This window comes from Piliocolobus tephrosceles, chromosome 5 (assembly GCF_002776525.5).
Source record: "Piliocolobus tephrosceles isolate RC106 chromosome 5, ASM277652v3, whole genome shotgun sequence".
NCBI lineage: Eukaryota > Metazoa > Chordata > Mammalia > Primates > Cercopithecidae > Piliocolobus > Piliocolobus tephrosceles.
This window is the reverse complement of record NC_045438.1, coordinates 14,663,256-14,673,317: the sequence shown is the minus strand read 5'-3', so window position 1 is coordinate 14,673,317 and position 10,062 is coordinate 14,663,256. Positions and strand designations below refer to the sequence as shown.

Here is a 10,062-nt window from a genome sequence, read left to right as displayed (position 1 = left end):
CTTTCTTTCTTTCTTTCTTTCTTTCTTTCTTTCTTTCTTTCTTTCTTTCTTTCTTTCTTTCTTTCTTTCTTTCTTTTATTCTACAGATATGTAATGAGGTGTTTCATTACCCATGTCCATGTCTAATGCAGAATGCCATATTTAAAGCATTGTAGCTGGAGCTCTGGAGGTTGGGTAATGGAATTTCCAGATTTTAGATCTGGAACTGAGAGGCACAGAGAGGCTAAGTGACTTTTCCCATGTCACATTGTGACATACAGTCGAGGCTGGCAGTCAGACCTGGCACCCCGGGCCAGGTTAGGGCTGGTGAGTCAAGGCCTCTTGAAAGGCTTGAGGGCCCAAAGTATAAGGTTCCCATGGGAACCATGATGTTGAAGAGTTGCATTTTGACCCATTTTTTACTTCTAGAACTTGATATTACAATGTGGAAATATATAGTGTTATCAGAACCTTTAAGACTCTTAAACATGACTTTCGCATTCAGAATCGACTCCAGTTCAACCCTTCTTGCAGGAAGTTCTCACTGGGCGAAGATACAAATTTTTATCTCTAGAACTAATAACCCAGGTTGCCCTGTTCTTGGGAAAGGAGAAATGGCAATGGAAACCAAAATGGAGCCCGAGAGAGGAAAACAGGTCTACCAGAAGCCTCAGATTTTCCCTTTCTGGGAGCAGGGACACCAGGCACTGGCCCTTGGGTTCTGACAACTGTTTTAGTCCCAAATTAACAGAGTAAAGAAAGCCTTTGAAACATTTTTGCTTCTGGGATCCCAATCTCCGATTCACAGGCAGAATCTCTGGAAAGTGGAATAGGAGGAACCCCCAGGGTGTGCCATCTTCCCTGTTCAAACCCAGTGTGACCAGTGCACCTGCAGTGTTCCCCCCCAGGCTTCCCCTGGGTCCTCGGGCGGATCTTGCTTGAGGACGCTGCAGTAAAAGAAAGCCCTCCTCAAGACCAGGGCTAGTGCTCTGTCTTACTGCAGGATGACTAGAGTCAACAATAACATATTATGTACTTGCAAGCAGCTGGAAGAAGAATATTGACCGCTCTCAACACAAAAAAAGATAAATGTTTGAGATGATGCATATGCTAATTACCCTGATCTGATCACTATGCATGAGAGATATTGAAATACCACTATGTCCCCCCATGAATATGTACAATGATTATTTGTCAAATTTTTAAAAATTAAAATTAAAAAGAATCAGGGCTAATCGGCCAGTAAACTCGCAGCCCATGGGCAGAGCTCCCCGAATGCCGCATTTGAAATCGACTTCCCACGGGAAGCTTTCTTAGCTTTCTTTCTTAGCTTTCTTCTCGCAGCTTCTCATTTACCACTGTCCACAGCTGGCACATTCTAAAATCGATTTCTACTTGACCCCATCATTTAGGTGCATCATGTGGCCATGGAGATTGGTGGGAGGGGCTTGCCCTGGGAAGCCAGTCTGGATTTGAATCTGTGCCCCTTCACTCATTAGCTGTAATGTGAGCTAGTGGCTAACTTCTCTGGGCTGTTCCCTCATCTGCAAACCAGGACTGATCCTACTTACCTTGCTTCCAGGACTCCTGGGGTTACAAAAGATCACACACAGGACATCTGGTCTTGCAAGGTGCTTGACAAAGCCCTGCTTCCACACTCAGCCTTCCAAACTCCTTCCCAATGAAAACTCTTCCATTGTGTTTGAACTCACCCTGGGCACCCCAGAATGTCCAATAAGCATGTACCATGTTTGCAAATCAGTTCTGTACATCGCTTTGTTTTGTTATTTTAACTAATTATATTGTGATTTGAGTTTCAAAAGAACATGCCTTTTCTTTTTTCAACCCCTTCATTAATTCAGTATTTTGTCCACCTTAAAAGCTCAAGAAGTTTGCTGACAGACTAACAGAATGATCAAAATTTCCCAAACCAAAGCCTTTCCTTTCACTCCTTCCCCAAATGCTAGAGTTGCAAGGTCAGGAAGGAGCTGTTGGGGTCACCAACGCCTCCTTGCTCATTGCCACAGCCTGACCACACAGATGGTCAACATCATAGACCTATGGAGACCAGGAAGGACCACGAAGCAGCTCTGGCCAAACACCTGGGTTTGAGAAGGATTATTCCCACCACGTGCAAATGGAATGGTTTTTGATGGTGCTGTTGGTAATCCTTCTGGCAGATCGTCTCACCATTCCCCGGTAACCAGTGTGCACTTTCTGTTGGTGATCCTGGATACATTTACTTTTATCTAAAATCTTCTTTTTTTTTTTTTTTTTTTTTGAGATAGAGTCTTGCTCTGTTGCCCAGGCTGGAGTGCAGTGGCCGGATCTCAGCTCACTGCAAGCTCCGCCTACCGGGTCTACGCCATTCTCCTGCCTCAGCCTCCCGAGGAGCTGGGACTACAGGCGCCCGCCACCTTGCCCGGCTAGTTTTTTGTATTTTTTAGTAGAGACGGGGTTTCACCGGGTTAGCCAGGATGGTCTCGATCTCCTGACCTCGTGATCTGCCCGTCTCGGCCTCCCAAAGTGCTGGGATTATAGGCTTGAGCCACCACGCCCAGCCTATCTAAAATCTTTTATTCAGAATCTTGGTCCAGGAGTTGGCCTTACAGTTTCCCAATGACTAATGTGTTTCTTTTGACCGGGCTGGTCTCACTGTGGACATACGTGTAGTCACATTTCACAAAGTAAGCATTTCCTCACCTGCCAGTCACTCCTGTCCACTGTTCATTCTGAGTTACTTATTCTGGCTGCACACCTCCAAAGCGCCAGGCTTGGGCTCACCCTCCTCATATGTCAGCCCCGGTGCTGGTTCTTGGCTTTCTGTCCTTTTGTCACCCCTCAGGAGTCCTTCTGGTTCCTGCACTCAGAGGTGCCCACACAGAATATAATATCCCGTGACAGGATGTCTCTCCACATGCAAACCAAAATAGCACCAGCCTCTGTGTGCCATGTTCTTTTCTAAACTCACACTGACATCATGTCTAGTCTCACCTCTCGTCCGTCCCGGCCTCTTTATGGCACACACTGTGAAGGACTGTGAGAGATCTAAGGTGACTTTTTTGGCTCCTTTATTTGTAAGCTTTGAATCCATTCATATTTTTTCTCCTCATCGCTATTTGAACTCTGTCCGTGGTGGGGAGTCAGATGTAGACGGCTGTCTTGTGTTTTTCAATCCATTTTCCTTTTGCTAAAAAAGATATTTAAGGAACTATAGCCAGGGTTGGAAAAGGGGCTCCATTACCTTCTAGGAAAGTAACACTATGTAGTCTTGTCTTGGGTGGTGGACTGTCTCCTCATAAAATTTCAAAATGAGATGAGACCTTAGAAATCTCCTGGTGCAGTCCCTTTAGTTTACAGCTTAAGAAGTCAAGGTTCAGAGAAGCAAGCGATTGGCCTGAGATCTCAAGAGGAGTCTAATCCTGAGTCAGAATTATAATTCTGGGCTTCTAATTGGGCGAGGTGGCTCATGCCTATCATCCTGACACTTTGGGAGGTCGAGGTGGGAGGACTGCTTGAGGCCAGGAGTCTGAATCACCAGCCTAGGCAATATAGTGAGACCCTGGCTCTACAAAAATAAAAAAAAATTAACTGGGCATGGTGTCACACACCTGTAGTCCTAGCTACTCAGGAGGCTGAGGTGGGAGGATTGCTTGAGGCAAGGAGTTTCAGGCTGCAGTGAGCTGTGATGGTGCCACTGCAGTCTAGCCTGGGTGACACAGCAAGGCCTGTCTCTCAAAATAAAAACTAAAAATATAATAAATAAAAAGAATTCTAGGCTCCTGGCCTCAACTTAGTGTGTGGGTTTTTATAAGGTTTTTTTGTTGTTGTTGTTTGTTTGTTTTTTGAGATGGAGTTTCACTCTTGTTGCCCAGATTAGAGTGCAATGGCTTCATCTCGGCTCACTGCAACCTCCACCTGCTGGTTTCAAGCAATTCTCTTGCCTCAACCTTCCGAGTAGCTGGGATTACAGCTGCACACTACCACGCCCAGCTAACTTTTTGTATTTTTAGTAGAGACAGGGTCTCACCATGTTGGCCAGGCTGGTCTTGAACTCCTGACCTCAGGTGATCCACTGTCTCAGCCTCCCAACGTGCTGGGATTACAGGCATGAGCCACCGTGCCCAGCCATTTACTGATTTATTCACATAAATTAACCCATTTATTATAGGCTACTGATGTCTCGAAGAGGAGAGGAGCGTCTACTGGTCTTTTTATCCTTTAGTCGTCCAATGGTGGACTTTCTCGTGACAGCAGAAGTGGTGTTAGAGGTCCAGGCACGGCCAGCTGCTGTCTTCATGCAGGGACCACAGTGCAGATCCCCACAGCTCATCGCTTCATCTCAGTTTTATCACAGAAAGAGCAAGTATACTTGGCGTGCTGGCTGATTTCAATTTTCTTCACCGTTTTCCGGAGTGAGGCACTGTAGTGGGTCCCGTATTTACCAACCATTCCAACTCTCTTGGTGCATTCAACTATTTTTTTTTTTTTTGAGACGGAGTCTTGCTCTGTCCCCCAGGCTAGAGTGCAGTGGTCGGATCTCAGCTCACTGCAAGCTCCACCTCCCGGGTTCACGCCATTCTCCCGCCTCAGCTTCCCGAGTAGTTGGGACTACAAGCGCCTGCCACCTCGGCCGGCTAATTTTTTGTATTTTTTTAGTAGAGACGGGGTTTCACCGTGTTAGCCAGGATAGTCTCGATCTCCTGACCTCGTGATCCACCCGTCTCGGCCTCCCAAAGTGCTGGGATTACAGGCGCGAGCCACCGCGCCTGGCCGAGGTTATCTTTTTAAATTAAAAATGTGTATGTCAAAGAAAGAACAAAAGCAACTTCTAATGTCAAGTAGAATCAATCATACATGTTTCCAGTGTGGTATGGCATCTGAGCATGCTAATTCATCCCAGGCATCTTGAATCTCTATTATTATTTACTTCCTCGGGGACCCTCTCTGTTCAGCCCGTTTTAGTTGCCCTCCAAACCCAACAGAGTCCAGAGTGGCTCCGGCCAGGATGTGCTGATCTCTTACAGTCACGCCGTGTCTGCACCAGACGGTCACTGGCCGTCACCACTGCTAGTGCTGCCTGTCCCACTCCGTTTGAAACACTCTCAGGATAGGGGTTAGATTTTAGTTTTTGACAACTGTACTTGTTAGAAAATGTATCTTCTAATCAAACAAGCTCTGTCTTCTCATCATCCTCATTATGCCCATTTTGCTCTGTGCCCTTCAAGCAGACACAGCTCGCGGGCAAACTATTACTGGCGTTGAACAGAAGGTGGGATTTTTATCCTCAGGCATCTCCTCCTGGCACTTCTCCCCCTGACGCTTGATCTCGGCTTTCCTAGTCCCTTGACCCGCCTTATTTTGGTTCCTCACTTCATTTGCATTGTCACTGAAACGATGGACTGTCTTCTGTAGCTTTTGCTTGAAGCTTTCTCTAGGGTATGACTCCCAGTGTTGCCCTCTGGTCTTGTGAATCTTAATTGTGCAGACAGTGGGCTGTCCCCGCTATCAGGAGTGTATGGGACTGGTCAGTTGCCACATCCTTGCTCAGCCCCATCAGGTAGGGAGTGACCCTTAGGTTCGCTGGCCTCAGTTCTGTTCTCTGGAGCGGGGTAGGGTACGTCTCACCGCTGCTAGTCTTTTCAGAGTGTGGTCCTGTCCCTCCTATACAGTTCTTTGCTCTCTCCTACACACCCTTTCTTTTTTCTTTTCTTTTCTTTTCTTTTTTTTGAGACAGGGTCTCACTCTGTAGTCCAGGCTGGAGTGCAGTGGTGTGATCTTGGCTCATTGCAATCCCCACGTCCCAGATTCAAGCAATTCTCCTGCCTCAGCCTCCCGAGTAACTGGGACTACAGGCACCCACCACTACATCTGGCTAATTTTTTTGGGGGGGGGTGTAGAGACGGGGTTTCATCATGTTGGCCAGGCTGGTCTTGAACTCCTGACCTCAGGTGATCTGCCCTCCACGGCCTCCCAAAATGCTGGGATTAAAGGCGTGAGCCACCATACCTGGCCTCCTATGCACTCTTTCAAAGGATGGATATAAATGTTTCGGTAGAAATGTTGTCTGACCTGTACGCAGGCCAGTGGGGCATTTTCTTTCCTTTACTGGAATATTCTATTTTCATCAGTGCAGACTCAGATCCGTTGGCTGTCTGTAGCAGTAACTCATACCTTGAGCTTGGGGTCAACAAAATTCCTCCACCCTTCTCCCCCTTTCTCTTGGTCTCTATTCTCTTCTGCCTGTGTCATTTAGTTATTTTTGAACTCTTGCATCTTGTGTTTATTTGTATTTTTACTTGGATTCATTATTCTAGCTGATCACTGGAATTCTTTTGAAGCCTGATTCTTTCATGTGCATTTATGCTGACTTCACACTTTTATTGTGTACAAATTAATATGTGAACATTTTGTGTGTCAAAAGCACAGATGAAAGTGCTCAATGGGGTACAGGTTAGCAATTGTGCGTCAGCTTGACATATACACTGAGGTCAAGCAAAGAAGTAAGTGAGTGGCAGATGCTGGAAGCCAGCTTTCTCCCCACTGGAGAGGGAAGTTACAGATGCAGAAGGGGAGAGGCTGCTGGATTGAAGTCAGAGACATTGGGGTGAACTCAAGTGTATCTTAGTATAGACGCCAGGGAAGAACACACAAATAGTTGAAGCGGTGCGTATACACCGATGGGTGTGCAGAATCGATGTCCAGCTCTGTCTGCCCAGAGGGCCTAGAAGCAAAGAAGCTGCAGCCACCTCAAGCACATCTTGAGTCCACATCTTGGTTTCCAAACACAATTCTCCAGTGAGAGGAACCAGGGTTCTTTGGAGAAATGGCTCATTCTAGGGCTGGGTCAGGGAAAATACAGGATAAGCCTGCAGGATCTTGAAGTGGCAAAAAGCAAGAAAGCCCTTAAATAACACGAGGATGGGGGCACGCCACAGGGGCGCAAGAGCCAACCTGAAAAATCTCCCCGTGGCCAACGCTGTAAGAATTTGAGCAAAAAAGTAACTAACATAGTACTGTGTTGTAATGTAAAGAATACAACAAATACATGAGCTGACATTGACCTAAATACATGATTGAATAAATAAATGGGAGAGAAGGAACACATATTTCTTATAATAGAATTCCAAATTATTTACACAGATATTTCCCTGTCCAAGTTGTGGAGTGCGATTTCACCCACCTGCGCCCTGAGGGTGGCTGGACTTAGTGACTTGCTTCCAAAGATAGCGGAGGGAGGAGGAAAAAAGCAGCTACTCTGGACAAACCTGGCAAACACTTCCTCAACCAGAGGACCAAGGCCCATGTCATCAGTGGCCAACCACACAGAGAGCGTGTACCCTTGGTGTGACTTGACAAGAATGACACTTTACCTCTGCATCTTCCCCCAAACCCATTTACTGCGGTCTATTAACGAGAAAAACATCAGAAAAGAAAAACAAGTTGAGGCACATTCTACACGGTAACTGACCAGTAGCGCTTAAGATGGTCAAGGTCATCAAAAACAAGGGCAGTTGAGAAGTCACAGAGTAGGGGAGACTATGGACACATGACAACAAATGTAGAATGTTCGTGATTATTCTGTATATCTAAGATTATTCCCCCCAAAATGATTAAAAATAAAATGAAGCTGGGTGCAGTGGCTCATGTGTATAATCCCAGCACTTTGGGGGCTGAGGTGGAAAGATTGCTTGAGCCCAAGAGTTCAAGCCTGGGCCACACAGGGAGACCCTGTCTCTACAACAATTTAAAAAATTAGCCAGGTGTGGTAATGCACACCTGTAGTCCCAACTACTTGGGAGGCTGAGTGGGAGGATCACTTGAGCCCAGGAGTTTGAGATTACAGTGAGCCAAGATGGTGCCACTGCACTCCAGCCTGGACAACAGAGTGAGACCCTGTCTCAAAGAGAGAGAGAGAAGGGAGCATAAAGAGCACACACACACACACACACACACATATGTATATTTTTCCCACAAAAAGTGTCCCGTAGGACAAGAGCAAGAATCCAGTGGAATTCTACTAGTGACCTCTGTCAGTAAGGATCAATGCAATAATCAGCATTCTTCCACTGAATTGGACCAACCATGGATCTTCCTACTTGTGGGCTAGACAACCCCAGGCTGGGCTTCTCCAGCTGTCGAAGCTGTGTCTTGGATACCCAAGTCCCTTCCGCCACAGTGTGAGGGCAAATGCAGTGCCAGAGCCTGGTACTTCCAAGGCCTTGGTTTCTACTCTACTCATCTACATTGAGCCCAGCCGTAATTTATAACTTTTCTTTTTTTCTTTTGCAGGGGTGGGTAGGAAATCTCCACTTAGAAATCCATTCGCATTTCAAGCTATACACATCTAAATCCAAGATCCACATTAGGCTGCCCTCGTGCGCCCATCTTTTCTCTGTGTCTCTGTTACCAGACTCCTGCCACCCCCCAAGGCTGGATTAATAACTTCCGGGCTATCTGCGAGTTTCTTTTGTCCCCAGGATTCAGCCCATCTCTGACCCGCCCGAGAAGCTGCTTCCCGTCACCTGTTTCCATCTCCCATTCGCACAGCAGGTGATTCCACTTCCAGAACTTCCGAAGGTGACGCCCTCCCCCATCCTGTGTCCACAGAACTTCCCTGGCCCTTGGACCATTTTCCTTGGAAGCCTCAATGTCTGTCATTTCCACTGAAATAAAACCTGCAGCTCTTGGCCCAGACCTCCACAACTTTCCACCGGGGTCCCTTCCCGCCTAAGGTGCAGATGAAGTCCCAGCTCGCTCTTCTGTCTTCTCCCCAAACTCGTCCTGTCACGGGGCCCTGGCCACTCTTGCCTCTCAGCTTGCTTCATGCAAGATGTTCTGTTTGGCATTCCCTCTTTTCTGGACACAAACCCACATCCCTCCCACTCTTCTTCACACTCCTTGAAGAGGCTTTTGATTCAAATTGTCTTGAGGCCTCCACGTCACCCCAGCTATTTTAGTGACTCCTTGACATTTCTGAACAGCCATAAAGAATATGTTTCTTCTGTTTCTGTAATTCTTGTTTTCAGTACCTTATTTGAACGTAAGCTTTTTGAGTTCAGGCTCTGCATCCTCTAACAGCTCCTTATTTATACACATGGAGTTTGGTAAAGTGTTATTTGAACAACTTTTTTTCTAAACACGAAGCTTGATAAAGTGTTACTTGAACACAATGAGTGTCCAGTTAAAGATGTTAGCTTTTCAGTTTGTTAAACGTGCAACCTTCATGGTGGACTAACTGAAAGTTGGCGCTGCCTGATCAGGATTTGATCTTTCTCTACAGTTGACAGTTTCAAACGCAGACCCCGCGGTGCCCCTGGAGCCACCTCTTTAGGATACCAGGACTCACACCGTCTGCGTGATCAACACCCGTGTGACCTCCTCTCACCTGAGGGCCTGATCCACCAGCCTGAGACGCACCTAAGCCAATGTGAGCTAACTGTGCAAAGAGAGCCCCACAAGGCCCTATAGGAGAGGCCCTGCCGAAGAAGTATAAAACAATATTGACATTGTTCCCTTGATCTGTGAGTCCTATAACACTATCAAAAAAGCCTTTAAGTTTTCAGAGCACAGTTTGTGCTTGGTAAACCCAACCCACACTTCAAAGATCTACCCTTCTCCAGATGCAAGTTTTAAAAGAAACTGTCTGGCCCGGCGCAGTGGTTCATGCCTGTAATCCTAGCACTTTGGAAGGCCAACGTGGGTGGATCGCCTGAGGTCAGGAGTTCAAGACCAGCCAGGTCAACATGGTGAAATCTTATCTCTACTAAAAATACAAAAATTAGTCAGGCATGGTGGCGGGCACCTATAATCCCAGCTACTCAGGAGGGTGAGGTAGGAGAATTGCTTGAACCCGGGAGGCGGAAGTTGCAGTGAGCCGAGATGGCGCCACTGCATTCCAGCCTGGGCGACAGAGTGAGACTCTGTCTCAAAAAAAAAAGCTGTCATAGTATTTCCTTTTCTTCTTGACGATTGGTCGCCACTCTTACCAAGCTCCCTCAAGCAATGTCTTTTCCTTTAATACTCAGAAAGGCCATTCTCAGAATCTAGTACTTTTTCATTTATTTATTTATTTATTTTTGA

The 10,062-nt window shown here is 46.6% G+C and overlaps 1 pseudogene; it reads right to left on the bottom strand.

The window, feature by feature from the left end:
* Window positions 1-4,144: 4,144 nt before the first annotated feature.
* On the bottom strand, window positions 4,145-8,640 carry LOC111550305 (annotated as a pseudogene).
* Between the last annotated feature and the right edge of the window lie 1,422 nt (window positions 8,641-10,062).